The sequence below is a fragment of the Sciurus carolinensis genome, chromosome 2 (genome assembly GCF_902686445.1).
Source record: "Sciurus carolinensis chromosome 2, mSciCar1.2, whole genome shotgun sequence".
NCBI lineage: Eukaryota > Metazoa > Chordata > Mammalia > Rodentia > Sciuridae > Sciurus > Sciurus carolinensis.
Window position 1 is genome coordinate 115,001,400 of NC_062214.1, and position 16,656 is coordinate 115,018,055.

Genomic DNA, 16,656 nt, shown 5'->3' on the forward strand with positions numbered 1-16,656 from the left:
CAACTGTAGAAAAGTTAGATTTTCATGATAATTCTATAGATATAAAATAATATTTTCAAAATGGAAATTCTGTAGGTTATTAAACAGTACTTTCCACATTTTTGGTCACTTAAATAATAAAGCGCTGTTGGGATTTCCAAATTTGCTTAAGAATCTTTGAATTTTTACACATAGTATGACTCAGGATATAAATAGTTGAGGAAGTCATTACCAATTTTAGTAGTTCTTGATGTAAATCGGACAGTTATCATTTAAGAGTCCTTAGACCCTCTGTTAGGAATAGTTTTACAATTATGAAGTGAAGTTGGCCACTCTTCAGTGATTACTGACTGGTGGTAGAAATTGTGTTGTACTGGGTCAGCAGTGAATTCCTCACTCAAATGGTGTCGAGTCAGCTGGTTTTTAATTTGTTATCTTCTCAAGAGTGCATTCACCGACTTTATCACTGAGAAGAATGACTCCCTAGCCTAGTGTGATCAAGATCCGGAAATGTGCTGCATCAGCATATGAAGGTTGGACTGCTCTTTGATTGGTGGCTCTTAGATCTGATCTTACAGCGAAGATGTCAGCTCTCTCATAGGCTGGGTTACCACAGGTGTATGAATAAACCTACCAGGGAGCATACCCTTCCCTTCCTTCCTGGGAAACCGTTGAACAACTTTTCCTCTCAAACTAAACCCTGCCAAGTTCCTATTTATGTTAGCTAACAGGACCTGAATCAGGTTCACATTGGTGCCCTCAAGTCGCCTTTCTTCACAGGAGGGGATGGTGATGTGCTATGGCAAACAGAATTATTATGGCTTTCAGCTGTTTGCCTTTTGGGAATTTGAATGGCAATCAGGTGTGGTATTGTGTTGCTTTTGTGCCATTTCAATAGATGAGTTTTGGAAGAATTAGGAAAATGGTTTTTCTTAAGCAAATGCATTTTTCATCCAGTAGTGACTATTTTCATTTTTTTTCCATGTGAATGGGATTTTAAAAGAAATGAAAGAAGGAAGAATAAAAGAAAGAATGAAACTAACCTTTATTGATTATCTAACATAAGCCAAATACCATACATCTCAAAAGTCAGATGAATCCCTTGGCCCTCACCAGGCATCAGTAAGGGACTGTGCTGCCAAGGTTTGAAGCCATAGGAACTGCTTCTCCCTACATGTTGCTTTTAAAAAATGTGAATTCTATCAGTTGATAATTCAAGATCTGACTGTGCTACCAACTGAACATGTGACTTTAGGCAAGTTTCTTAACCTATCTGCTTTCGTTTTCTGCTTATGTTAAGGGATTACCATGCCAAATTCTGGCCTGTCATGCCCAGCACATACTAGCTACTCCAACAATATTAGTTCCCTTCTGTCTCTATGGTAGATTCAGGGATTATCTGAATGTGGGGAGCTGGCTGCAGGGGTCAATATTAATTTTATATTCCCCATTAATTTTAATCTTAAAGGTTGTTAGCTTTTCATGAACAGTGTCATTTCCCTCTGAAATTGACTAAGGTCTCCAGGATGGTGTAAGATCTTCATATACTTAGGAGGAGTGGGTTAATGTTGAATTCTTATGAAGAGATTTAAGAAATTGTTTATTACATCAGGCACAGTAGCACATGCCTATAATCCCAACTACTCGGGAGACTGAGGCAGGAAGATCATAAGTTTGGGCAATTTAGCAAGATCGTATTTCAAAATTTTTTAAAAAGTGTGTGTGTGAGGGGATGTAGCTCAGTGGTAGAGCGCCCCTGGGTTCAATCTTTAATACCCCACATACTCAAAAAAAAAAGGTTGAGTTATTTTATGACCCTGTAAAATTATTATTGGTATTTTTCTGTAACTTGACTAGTTGTCTGTTATGTATCTTAATAATGAGGTTTGGTCACTCGGGAAAAATAATTCTCAGCAAAATCTGCAACATTCATTTTGGCCATTCTCTTTACATCTTTATGAAGCTAAAAAATCATATAAATCAACAAACATTTATAAATATCATATTGGGCTCTCTCCATAGCATCTTACCAATGCCGCTGCAGTCATTGTGTCCTTTCAGAACATTATTCTGGAGAATTCCCCCTTCCACCTCTCTGTACTGTGTACTTCTCACTAAACTCTGTTTCATGCCAAATACCAGATTCATGGAGATTTACTATAGTTTGCTTAACATTATTTGTATCAACTTTATTGGGGCATAATTTCCATACAAAAACTTTACCCATTTAATGTGGACAACTTTTTTTATTCTCAATAAACTGATCTACAGATTTAATTCAATTTCTATGAAAAGTCTACCAAGATTTGTATGTAATATTGACAAACCTATCCTAAAATATATATGGAAAATTAAAGGAACTACAAATGCTAAATCAGTTTTAAATAAGAATAGAGAGAACTATCTTACTCAGTTTGAAGAATTACCATTCAGGCACAGCAATTAATAGGTAGGAACTAAGAAAATGTCCACAAGTTAGATTTTTTTTTTTTTTTTTTTTTTTTTTTTGGTACTGGGAATTGAACTCAGGGACGCTTAACCATTGAGCCACATCCCCAGCCCTTTTTATATTTTATTTAGAGACAGGGTGTCACTGAGTTATTTAGGGCCTCCCTAAGTTGTTGAGGCTGCCTTTGAACTCATGATTCTCCTGCCTCAGCCTCCCAGCTACTGGGATTACAGGCATGCACCACCAAGCCTAGTTCCACAAGTTAGATTTTTAAAACTATATGAAGAACCAGGAGAAATGGCATATGCTAGTAATCCCAACTACTGGGATCCAGGAGGATCACAAGTTGAAGGCCATCCTAGGCAACTTACAAACCCCTAACATGAAACTTTAAAAGAAGAAAGGAAGGAAGGAAAGAAGGAAGGAAGAAGGAAGGAAGGAGGGAGGGAGGGAGGAAGGAAGGAAAGAAAAAGGGATCTGAGGGTAACTCCATGGTAGAGCAGGAAGGAAGGAAGGAAAAAAAAGGGATCTGAGGGTAACTCCATGGTAGAGCACTTGCCTAACATAGGTGAGGCCCTGGAACTGATACCTAGAACCAAACCCTGCAAGATAAAACGAAAAACACATATGTTTGTCTTTTTTTAAAAAAAGAGTCAACTTTTAATAGTTTTAACAGCTACAATAGCCCATTCATATGTGCATTCTTATTGCCCTAAATGCAAAATAAAGTGGGCAATTTATTGAGCTTTAATGTATACATTCATGAGGCCAGTGTCATATTAAGGTACTGGATGGTTCAATTACCACCCAAAAGTTTCCTTATACTTTTTAGCCCATCCTCTATCCTTCCCTCTGCATGTGTCTTCAGGCAACCTCTGATATGCTTTTAGTCATTAAGCATTTGTTTGCATTTTCTAGAACTTAATACATTTGGAATCATGCAGTATGTAGTCTTTTGTGTTTGACATCTTTCACTTAGCAGTATGATTTTTAGATGTAATATGATGTATGTTCAGTGTTTTATCCTTTCTGCTGCTGCATAGTATTTCGGTATATGAATACACCGTATTTTGTGTATTCATTCTAATTGTTTTATTTTAACAAAGGAAGTAACTGGCACTTACTGGTTGTTCTTCCACTGTGTTAGGCTCTATGTGACACTGTATGTCATGTGAAAGGTTCTTGAGTTTGCTGAAGGGGAAAGCATCTGGAAGAAAGCAGGGATTTAATAAAAAAATAGCTCCTACTCTTATCCTTTCATTAATTTTCACCATTAATCTGTCAGATATGCATAACTTTTCCCATCTCATAGATGAAGAAACTGAGGTTCACAAGGTTACTGTCTTAACCAAAGCTACACTCACCTGGTAAGAAATAGATCTGGAAATTGAATACAAAACATGTTTTATATCTTATTTCCATTGCATCAACTATTTTTTTCACAAGGGTATGTGTCTCTGTGTTTATTGGGGAGGGGGTGGAGGGACAAAGCAGAGGGACAAGGACTATGCAGAAGTAAGCCTCCAATATGCAAACAAAGCAGTATTGCTGCCCAAAGATGTAGAATAATGTCAGAAATTTAGAAAAACAAGGATGAACCAAATATGTAGGGCAGTGTTCCAAATGCAGGGCCCCTCTATTGTTCATTGTTCTGTTTCAATAAAGTTGTTTCTTCCCTAGAGTATGTCTTACAAGTTAATGCCCTTGGAATTTATGACATTATCAACTCTTAGAGACCAACATTTTAGATAGCTTATCTTTCCAAATTTTAGATATAAACCCATAAAGCCCATAAGAATATTCAGAGAAGTGGGTCATCTGTGTATGTATTCATTAAAAGCTTAGGCACACACTACACCCATAATGTTATACTAAGTTCTATAATGACAGGAAAAAATAAGAGACGTGGTTCTTGACTTTAAAGAAACTTACTTTAATTGGGTAGAAGAAATGTGGGAGTGGTGTGTGTGTGTGTGTGTGTGTGTGTGTGTGTATAGTGTATCTTGGAAGTCTTCTAGAATTATTCTGAATGTTAAAGTAAGCCTTGAAATAGTAAATAATTGAGACTAGGTTTCTGCTATGAGATGGTAGAATTGAAGGTGGAGAAGGGTCATCTTAGATTTAGGTTACTCCATTTTTCATTATGCATATCTCTATGACATAAACAACATAAAGCCCACCCTAAATGTTTTAAGCACATAATTTGCCCATATGCAAGGTGCTAAGATACCCTTAGTAAGTGGCCTTGAAATCACATTGTTGTGAAGCAGTGAAGCAGTTCAGAAAAGATTATGGAGCCCTTCAGGTTCAGCTCCTAGGTTTTCTTTTTCTTTCAGCATACTTCTTTGTATTGGGAGGACACAATCTTCTCCTCCTCCTCTTCTTCTTCTTCTTCTCCTCCCTCTTCTTTTTAATATAATAGCTTTTTTGAGATGTAATTCACATACTCTACAAATCACCCATGGAAAATGAATTACTCAATGTTTGTTAGTATATGTAATAAAGTTATGCAAAATATTTTCCCCACCCCGAAAGACATCTTATATGTGTTAATGGTCATTTTCTATTAAAGTACATTAAATAGGTTCCTGTGTCTGTAGTTCTTCAGAACATAAGACTGTATGAAGAGTAGGCAGCTTGTACTTTCTTAGATTATTCTTACTAAACCGAATACATTTATTTCCCTGGGGCTATTACATATATCATGGATATCCATTTGTATTATGTTGCAAAACATACTGACTTGTTCTAAAATCATAGCACTGTATTTATTTAAAGCAGTAATCATAAATGGAATGCCTGAATATATATTTGCTACTTTTAAGATGTTGTGATTTAATTACTAACCTCTTAAAACTTCAGAGTTTGGTTAGAAAACTCTGATGTGTGAAAATGTTCTTTGAGAAAATATACAAATTATAATTGTCTAGTAGTTAACAAACATCCTCCAAACCTGAAGTGATAGTGATTTAAAAAGTCCTCACCTGAAACTAGTCATCAGCTTCACAAAACCACATAGTTCTGCCACAGGTAGCTCTGACTAGCATCCCAAAAGCTTTCCACAGGGGATGTTGAGAGATGTCTCAATCTAGTTGTCTTAGTAAACATTATTATTATGGAAATGGCTATCTTTTCTCTTGACACGAGGTTCACTGTGGGTTTTAAAAAATGTATCATTTAACAATGTTAGTTTCAAGTTATACTTTTATTCAAATATTCCATTGTTTTCATTTTATAATAATTAGTAAAGTGGAAGAGATATTAAAAATGTCTTTTTGTTTTTGTTCCTTGAACTGATATCTGCTGATGTAAATTCACAGAAAAATATGATCTTAAGAATTCAAACTCATCAACTACATTATTAAAAAGTCCCTATTTTTGTTTTAGATAACAATATGATAATGAAGTAAGGACTCCAAAATAGAATGAAATAATTTCCACTACAGATAGAACTTTTCTTTTTACTATTTCTTCAAAGAAATTTATTATTGATTGATATTTGGTTGATATTGATGTTAACTTAATATTATAATATGCTGAAGGGATAAGATATAAAATTCTGTAATTAATTGATAAAAAGAGAATATTATTGTCAGTGTATACAGTTTTGATGTAGTTAAAACACTCTTGGGGCCAGAATAATTGTCATCTAGTGTTAGTATAAAATGTCAAAAATATATTTTATATTAATGACCTTCTGTGGGAAATTCTTTTTGCAAATATAAAGGCCATATCTTTCCTTGAAGACCTGTTGATTCAGAGATGTTAGCCAGCTATCTTTACTAAACACTTTACGATGCTAAATATAGCCCACTTCAGTTAAATATGGGTATTTTAAAAAAGAAAATCCCAGTTAGACTGCAACAGAAGGACATTTTGTGTGACAATATTTTGCATGATTAAAAATTAAACAGAATAACAGCTATTTATATTTACAGTTACATGAGAGTAATTACTAAAGCAGACAAAATACTTAGAGCATAATTTAATAATGTTTTCCTCTAGCAAGGTGCCAAAATTGTTATTTGCATAATTTTCACAATTTGTACTGAAACATAGCTAAGGGAAATTGGGAAGCTATCTCTCCCTAAGCACCTTCTTCTTCTGTAGGAGAGGCAACACCCCATTTTCATATAAATTTCCATAAACACCATGAACCTCATGTCAGATTGTTAAGTGAAAGAGATGTGTTCCATTCATGCTTTCTCTTTTGGGGTCTTTATTCAATGGCCAGCCTCAGCCCAACTTCAAGGCTCCTTGTTATAACATTTGCTGGCTCAACATTAACCTCCTGAGAGGAACATTCTGGGCTGTTGGTAACTTGATCAGCTTGGTCTTCTCTGGGTCTCTCTCTCTCTTTCTGGTTCTTTGTATCACAGGAGGGAAGATGATGGTATCTGGCACATTCCTAGGATGACTTGAAGATAGCAGCCTTCTGTGTTTAGGTCTGAAAGATTGTGAACTCTGTAGCTGAAATGCCACTCTAGGGAAGTGAACAGAACATAAAAAAGCTTTAGCTGTAGGTAGTGTAGTGCAAGTAGAGTCAAATTTGAGAGCTGGGACTTGAGTGGACATTTGTCCCTGCTTTCTACCTTAATAAAATCTGAGTGTTAACTGTGGAAAAGGGCATTCGAGAGATCACTAAAAATGAATCATTAGAGTGCCCAGAAGAGCTTTATTATGATGTACTGTGAATAACTTCAGAACATACTCTGTACTTTTATATGTGCTTATCAGGTAACTGAGTAACAAGTACATTCTTTTATCCTGCACCACAGAGATTAAGCATCTACTGAATTATAATGGCAGAGGAATATACTTTTCTACTGGATTCAGTCAGTATCCTTTAGAGGATTCTGTGGGAGCCTTAGAATAGATTTCTTTTCTTAAAATATTTTAAAATTTGTAAGTGAACTCTGTGTTGTGTGTGTGTGTGTGTGTGTGTGTGTGTGCATGTGTGTGCATTTCAAAGGACAATGAATGATATATATATATTTCAAATGAGAAAAGTCAATTAAGTGAAGACTAAGCTAAGAGTGTTGTAAGCTTTCGTTTACTTCTGCTATAAAGGATTAGAGAGTTTCCAGTCAATAACAAAGCCATTTTATGGCTCCTAACGGTAAATTGAGGGGACTGATTTGGTCAAGGACCAGTATGAGGATGTTTCTGTTCAACAGTTAACAGGATTCAACATGATATGGAAATACAGGCGTGCAAAACTATACTACGACACTCACGTTGCCAGCTAAAGCCTAAAACACAGCCACATTTACATATGTGTCCATCTGTCTGTTTTTACACTTTATTTTTCCAACCAGTGGGTGAAGTGGTTTTCATCCAAGCTGCAGTCTGAATTTTTTTCCTCACCCACCACTTTCCATTATATCATATAGATGCATATTTTAAAGTGCATGTTATTTGTCTCTGGGCGCACTTTTGCACAGCCTTGGCTGGGTTTCTATTTCTCTTCTGGAAGGTTAGCCCATCTCCACAGGCCTATCCGCCTTGCAGCTGCCTGCACCAGCCAGGTTGTCTGGGGATCACTCAGCGAGCAGTTTGTCACCTTCTCCAGGTTGTAGAAAACCGCCCCTCCTCCCCATTGCAGGCCAGGGTGCCGCTGCCACAGCCACAATCCAGGGCCGAGCTGGTGAGAATGGAAGTGCTTTCGGTCTCTTCAGTGGAGAGCCTGCGTAAATCCTGTGTAAATAGAGGGAGGATAACAAAGAATGAGCCCTGCAGCTCTGAGCATTTGGAGCCATTTGGGGCTGAATTTGCTAAATGCTGCTTATACCGCCTGAAAAGTTGAAGAGAAAGGAGCATAAAATCCCTCTTTTTTTCCCTTTCTGCTCATACCCCGGGGGGAGGGTGTTCAGGACGGGGAAGCCCGAGGTAAGCCGATGAAGACTTGTTTTTTCAATGCTCTTTTGAGTGTGAAAAAGGTGGCCTGGGTCACTGTCCTCTCTTTAATGTCAGAAAACCCACACAGTTAGTAAATGTTGCATGTAAACGAAAGCATTTCATCTCCTCTGCTTCCCTCCATGCTCGTGGGCCATGACTAGTCACTTGAAAAATCACAGAAAAATTTCACTTTAACATGTCCAGACAGTTAGGCACAGCAGGAGAGTAAAAGAGATCAGTAATTAGCAGGTCTCACTGCTGGCCCCTCACTCTCCCCGAGTTTCTGGGTCTACCTGCTCTGCACCCCCGCCCCCACCACCACCACTCACTGATCTGATGTGAAAAAAAGGAAATTACTTGTGGAAAAAGATTTATTTTGCTGATGGTTCTTGGAAAGCAAGTTTTGCAAGGCTATATTCTGAAAGAACCAGGTAGAAGCTGCTGCTGCTGCTCCTCTTCTTCCTTGTCTTCCTCCTCCTTTCTCATTCGAAATCCTGATGCAGATTTCTCAGTGGGATGTCCTAAATTAAACTCCTGAAGGTACTCCCTGTCAACCACTGCAGGAAAATGCCTTTTGACTCTTAGTACATTTTAATCCTGTTGTCCAAGTACTATATTAAGAATAAAGAAACGATGAAAGAAAACTAGTCCACAAAGTGCAGTTTCCTGGCTATATTTTACTTTGTTTTTAAATTTAATGATTTCTAATAACCCAGAGAGCCTAGGCAATGGGTAGCTCCCTTTCTCCCAGCACTCTCTTTCCGATGGTCAGATTTGGGATGGAGCACCATTTTCACAAACAATAGGTGACACGTGTCTCAGATGTCTCTGAGGAGGACCATGAATATTGTGCACAATGAAACACTGAGCATGGTATGACCCAGTGCCCACAGGGCAGGGAGAACAGAGGGAGGAAGCCCAAGGCCTGGTGACTACTGAAGCCAGGGAATCTCTTTCACAGGCACTTTCTTCAAAGCAGCTGAAAGTCTCTTGAGGTCCTAAAAATGTGACCAGAGGCTCCTGCTACCAATTTGTTCATTCCACTGACATTTGAGTATTTGCTCTGTCAGGGATTGGGATCAGAAATGAGGAAGACACAGGTTCTGCCTTGCAAGCTCACAGACAAATTAGTGAATGGACAAATTAAAAACAAAAATAAACACAAGAGAAGTAAGAACAACTGCTGAAGAAGTAGAGTATAGCACACTAACTCTTAGTGGGAACTAGGGAAAGCTTTACAAAGGAGATCCCTTTTTTTCATTGGGTTTTGAAGGCTTAATAGAAGTTTCCCGATGAAGAACAATGAAAAGGGGGTGGGGGAAGAAAAATAAAGGCATTCCAGGCCAATAGGAAGGATTTAAACATGAGTCTTGAAAGATCCCTGACTCAGAAAACATCTTTAAAATTCAGCAGATATTGTGATTCTAAATATTATTATTCAAAATAATATTTAGTATAAGTTTTAGATCTAGAGAAAACAAAAATGACTCTATAGGTAGTGAATACTCTTGTCTGTTTAAAAATATGTACCTGCTTATTTGTTGGTTCATACTTAATTTATAAATGTACTCTCAATGTCTCTTCGGGACATAAATGTAAATACCTGGGGACCCTCCTGTGGGGTTTATTTCTTTAGTGCTGAGGGGTAATCCAGAGGCTAGCTTCAGCCTCCACATCATCCTGTCCTTCTGGTAGTTTAAGGATGAGGGCAGAGGATGTGAGCATGGGCTTCAAAGGATAAGTGCCAGGCTGCCACTTCTGTATGACCTTTGACAGTTTCTAAAGTTCTCAAATCTTGGCCTTCCTATCTGTATAATGGAGTCAATGCCAGCAATCCTTTCATTCATTTGTTGTGAAGATGCAGTTGGGATGGGAACAATGTAAGTGCCGGTGACTGTTACTTGTGATCCCGATGGGAATGAAAGTGACAACAATGTCAATAAAGAAAATAAACAGTATTCTGGATGTTCTCAAGGTCGAGAACAGATGTCAAAAATACCTACTTAGCATTAAGTAAAAACATTTTAGGAGCTGTATAAATTTCTGGATGTATGTGCAGGTTTATGTGACCATAGGTAAAAATATTCAGTTATCTACACACATTTCAACACTTGTATACAAATTGATGAGGTTTTTTAAAAAGCCACAATTTTATTTGTATGTGTAGGTTTATAATCACTTATAACATTTATAATGTCTACATGTTCTTGAATATACCTAATTCCTGAAAGTGAGTTATTTGGAAGGTATTGATGTCTGTCTGTTTATGAAATTAGTAGATTTAAATTGCATAAAATGAAAGTAATAATGAATATAATGGTTTTTTATTGCTCAAAAAAGAGAAGGGAGAAAAACCTTGGTCTTCTAGGTCATTCTTAATTTATTTAGCCTGTATTTTGTATGAATGTTTTGAACTATTAAACTTAGTCCCAAATACGAAGTGGTGATTAAATAATGCACCACCAGCTTACCCAAAGGAAGTACAAATACTATTAACCAAAATAATTTTTTTTTTTATTTTTGTTTTTTGGCACCAGGGATTAAACTCAGGTGTGCTTTGCCCCTGAGCAACCCCAGCCCTTGTTATTATTATTTTTTTTCTAAAAATTTTTATACAGGTTCTTGCTAAGTTGCTTAGGACCTCACTAAATTGCTGAGACTGGCTTTGAACTCCCAATCCTCCTGCCTCAGCCTCCAGGGTTTACTGACCTGTGCACCGTGCCAGGTCCAAATAAATTTTATTTGTCCTAATTATTTCTCCCAAGATATGTGACTGAGATGCTAGTTTTAGATGGTTATTTAACAGCATGCCAAATGTCATAGAAACATTATCCTATGTTTTAAAAAAGTGACTTTAAGGGAAAGAGATGTATTATTTAATCACAGTTCTAAGAGTGTTTAATAGTACTGCAAGTGATAGCATCAAATCTCATGAGAGGCAGACTGTATGGATAGGAGGTTTTCAAATTTGTAGTATCTCTGGGCTCTGGGGTTAGACTGGTGCTGTCTGTATCAAGGTCTCTACTTGGCCCATGATAAACCAATAAAAAAAAATCCTAGTACCAAAGATTCTTGCTGTACTGACTATATTTAAAACCCTTGCAATCCCTGGATGGCTTTGGTATGTACATTATCTGAGGCCAAGCTGGACCAGTTCTCGCTCAGTCCCAACCTCTGGGCTCTAAAACTAATCTCTTCTCTGCACCTAGACTTTTCCCTACAGAATTGGCCTTGTGCGGATCTGTCATTGATAAGAAGGTTCAGACAAGCTAATGCTTTGAAAAGTAAATAATTTGCAATGTTTCTGGGAATACCAGTGGTAGTTGACTAGACTTGAAGTGCTTTGCCTAGGTTCCATTTTATCCTTGACCACATGTAGCTATGGAATCTTGGGCAAAGACTGACCTTCTAGCCTCAGTTGTCTCATTGCAAATGTTTGTTTTTTAGGGATGGGTAAGTAGAAGTTGGACTAGGACCATCGGGATTGTTGTGTTGTGTTTCTGAGGGACACTGAGAGTTTCATTCCCTGTGGTATGAGACTCAGTATAGCACCCCCTGCTTTTATCATCTCTTTATTCCAAACTGTGAGATGGATATCTACGATACAGACAGACTTTGACCTAAGAGATTAAGACACTATGCCAAAGGAAGGAAGTGATGTCTTTTGCCTGGGTAGTTTTTATGACCGAGAATTTTATGGGTGGGAATGTCTGCATTAGGATCATTTGCTGATCTTCTTGTAATGTACCCTATCCTACTTGATATTCTAGATACATAGTTTTGCTTATGAATTTTGTCTTCTCCTGGATGAAAGTGGTATCCTAAGGTTTAGCTTCCTGTATCTAGACTCTCAGCATTGCTCTTTTAAGAGGTGTATACTGGAGGTACTTAGCAGAGGAATACCCTGCTCAGTCAGGGAAGTATGTGTAACTTCATCCAGAGCATGAGTGTAAATCCAGCTAGAGATGCTCTCAAAATTCTTTGGAGTCTTAAATAGGAGAAAGATGTAGAGATTAGATTGAGGTCTTCAGACAACAAGGGGTAGCAAACTAAGGGGATTGTCTCTACTGCCCACAATGGGTCATCCAGCTGATGTGGGCATTACAACCACCTGGAGGGCTTATTGATGCTCAAAATATTGGATTCTATACCTTGCATTTCAGACTCAGTGGACCTGGGGTAGGCCCAATAGTTTGCATTTCTCACAATCTCTTAGCTGGTGCTGAAGCAACTTAGTTGGTCCTCATTTTGAGAAACCAGTGTCCTACAGCTTCTTTGGTTCTCTTTAACCTTCACCACCAGAAGACTAGGATGGGGTTGTGAGATGATGGCCATGTAGTACATGGGGTTGCAGTTCTGATGATTGTCAGAATGCCATGACTTTCCTACAGGGAACAAGGCCCAGGCCAGATTATAGTCATTTCCTGCTCATGGGAGGAAAGTAGAATTTTAACTACTTACTGTTCCTGAGGTTGTGTCCATTCAAGTTAGGTCATCTGTTGGGTGCTTCCAAAGAACCAGCATCACGCTGATAGCAGAAGCACACACAAGGAATTTGTTAAAAGTACCAGTTCTTGGTCCCTGCCCTGGGATATTTTGACTCAGTGAGTCTTGGGTGAGTCCTTGGAACCTGTGTTTTTAACAATCTCACCCTTATAATTTGATCTATCAAATTTATTTGTCCAAAGGATTCCTTCTCATAGTCACACAAATGTTCACTAGTACACATCTGTTTTAAGTATCTTTCCCAAAATGCAGAGTGTTCCCTCGGTTAGGGGATTAGCAATCTTTTAAAGGAAGCACACCCAGTCTTTCTTTCTTTTCTTTTTTTTTTTTTTTTTTTTTTTCTTTTGGTATGGGCATTGAACTCAGGGGTGCTTAACCACTGAGCCACATCCCCAGCCCTTTTTTATATTTTATTTTGAGACAGTGTCTTGGTAATTTGCTTAGAGCCTCACTAAATTGCTGAGGCTGTCTTTGAACTCGAAATCCTCCTGCCTCAGCTGGGATTACAGGCCTGCACTGCCACACCTGGTACACCTTGCCTTTCTTGGTTTAAGATTTTCAACATCAGAGATGGCAGTGCTGGTAGAATGGGGCCTGTAGTTTAGTTCATCCAACAGGCTTTTATAGGCACTTAGGTCTTCTAAGCACTGTTCCTGTGTACACCCAAGTGACCAACCCCACCACTGCAGAGGAACCAGCTTTCGATAGCCCTGTGTTGCAGTCATCTCCACACAACATCACTGTGTATCTGCTCTGGAAAGGCATGGGGGTGTGCTCTTGGGATAAAAAGATAAGCAAGAGATAGTTTTTGCCCTCAAGGAGTCCACAATTTTGAAATCTAATTTCAGATGGTGAGATATGTGCTATCAGCTTACATATGTCCTTTGGCACATGCAACTGTGCTAGTATACACACCTTTAGCACATGAACTGGTTTGGCACATGTGCAAGGGATTGCCAATCATCCTACAAACACACACACACACACACACACACACACACACACAGCCTTGGGGGCAAAACCCCCAATATCTTCTTTAATAGTTACTAACTCTAGCATCATCTGCAGAATTTTATTTAGGCTGCAAAACATAGTTTCCTTTCAAATTTTCCATTATGCTGTTGTTGGTACTCTATTCTGGAGTTGGTTTACAGTCCAATGGAGGAAAAAAACGATGGTATTTTTTGTTGTATTAGAAGAGGAAAATCCCTCTTTTTTATAGAGGAATAAACACTATATTAAAAGTCTTTATTATGAATAAAAAGCCAAACATATTTGGTTTAAAATTATTTGTTAAATGAAATCTAAATTCAAATATTTCATAACATTTATATAAAATGGACTGCTTTACATTAAAATTCATGTAATGCTACCATTTCTCCAATTTGTCAGTCACCATCAAAGGATGCTCAAACTAGTTACTTTTTTTTTTTTTTTTTTTGAGCTAAATATAGTGAATCATATAGTTTGAAGGCATTATCAGATCTCTTTGCTTTTAAACAAGAGAAAATGCTCTGTGGAAATCGTGTCTCTCATTTTTAAGGTCATTGATTGGGTTAAAAAGGCAAATGCCTTTTTTCGTTGAACTTCCTTCAATTAAGCCATTAACCTTTTAAAATAAGTGTATTCAAAAATCTATCAAAAAAAGCTAAATGAGATTTTAACAAAATCCTGACAATTTCAGCTTAAACATATACACAGAAACCATATGTGCTTAGGAAGAAATATATACACACAGGCATTGTTTACAGAGTGTGTTTTTATATTTGGAAGACACTGAAGGAAGAGTTATTCCATACATACATTATCTGAAATGTACATTCAGATAGCCCACATAGATTTTACATGAAGAGACAGGGATATCTCTATCCACAGTTAAGTAGAGAGACAGACAGACAGACAGACTTCAAACTTGCACTTGCAGTGTGGGTTTTTTTTTTTTTTTTTTCCTCATCTCCGGGTACTGCTTTTCAAAATTGCCTCGGGCTACAGAACAGCACCTCAGATCCCCAAGGCCCACTGCCTGGCTCCTAATAGCCACTCTCCATCTGTGTCACATGAACAGCTGATGAGATCGCTCCAGTGTCTGTATTTTGGAGAGCACATCTACCCAGGTTAAAATGCTAGGGTTGCCAAGGAGCAGTCAGAAGCCATTAGTGTGGGTGAGAATTTGCCTTGCAGCAGTTCCTTGGCATGGTGGAAAGCGTGTGCACGTGTCCCTGCGTGAGCCTGTGTGTGTGTGTGTGTGTTTGTGTTCTTGTGCAGGCGACCCCCTGGTATACGTGGGTGTGCAGGAGGGGAAGCAGATGAAGACTGCACTCTATATATCCAGTATTTGGAAAGTCAAATGCCTTTTGTTTCCCTGTGCACTGATTTGTGCTTTCACTATTTGGGGTCTCTGTTTCTCTCCCTCTTTTTTTTTTTTTTTTATCATAACAGAAGGCAAAGAAAAAGAGAACAGCAACTTCGGGGTCATGCTCTAGTGTTTGGGCAGATGGAAGGGAGCTGCTTTGCCTTGGGGCAGGGTGGTTGTAATGAAGTGGCCTGTCAGTCTGTAAATAGTGAGGGTCATCTCTTCCATGTGATGGAGGGTATCGCATTGCAGTGAAAATGGAAATGTCAATAAAATTAATCTGCCAGCTCTTTGCTGTGGTTTTTCTGCTTCTCTGGTCAGAGAAGGTTGAGGGTGTTTTCTGCGAGAAAGGAAAAGAACAGGTACAGGGAAGCCCACAGAGCAGACCCAGAAGTTAGAAGGCCAGTGACCCAGTGGGCAGGAAGTCTGTGTTGTAGCACAGTCCGGGAGTTGGGAGCAGGTCTGGCAATGAGCTGGTGGATCTATAGCATTCCTCGGGAAGCTCCAGAGCGTCCAGCTCAGGCTACATTGAGCACAGAGTTTATTGTTTTAGGCTTTCTTGGACAAGGTTTTTACTTAGCATGGGATTTATGGCATTTACTGCTAATGAATGTCTATTCTTAAATTACAAAAACCCCCACCTCAGCGCAATTCCCAGATGTCCTTCCAGGACCCTGGCTTCTTAAACACCAGCAGGGAGCATAAACTCTCCACTTCTCTGTTTTCCTCTTTCGTGTGGCTCCAGGCTAATGATGTGCAAGGAAAACACAGCCATCTATAAAGCCCCAGTGCTGTCCCCGTATTCTTCATTTATTTTGCATTTGATTATGCCACAAGTCGGATCTTGTTTCTTTCCTTTTTTTAAAGTTATTAGTTCAAATATTAATGTAGGGATATGGCATATATTGCTGCTCTTGATTGATGCCTTCCCAAAAACAGGAAGACGTGCTCGTATGAATTTTAAGAAAGTAGGGGTCCTGCAATGCCTTGCCAGAAGAGTTTTTCAGATACATAATTTAGATGCCCTCCAGGCAGGCTTTCAAGGCATTTTTGCTGGAGGGCAAGAAAAAATAACTATGACTGTTAAAAGTAAATGATTTTTGCTAATGCACAATTAATGCCAGAGAAAAGCACAGAAGAGAAAGATGTTGATAGAAACTTCTGATTAAGTGAGCACCCTACCTTGATGTGTATCTTTTTTCCCCCTCATGATAATGATCAGTGGTGCAGAGAGCTAAAGTTTTCATGTCATGCAAATGCCTAATGCAGGGTCATATGAGGAGTGTGCGAATGTGCATGCTTAGGAGGTGACAGTTCTAGGAGGGGCTGAGCAGGCAGTGCGTTATGTGCAATCAACAGTGACACAGTTACTGTCACCTATGCAGGCAGCCTAGAATATATAGACTACAGAACATTTAACTTGATTACCCTACAGTATGTGTTCACTCTGGGCATGGGGATGCATTTCCAC

At 38.5% G+C, this 16,656-nt stretch overlaps 1 protein-coding gene across 9 annotated transcripts in view; it reads left to right on the forward strand.

The window, feature by feature from the left end:
• Positions 1-16,656, forward strand: part of Meis2 (Meis homeobox 2) — a 200,154-nt gene that overhangs the window by 42,807 nt on the left and 140,691 nt on the right. The window lies entirely within an intron of this gene.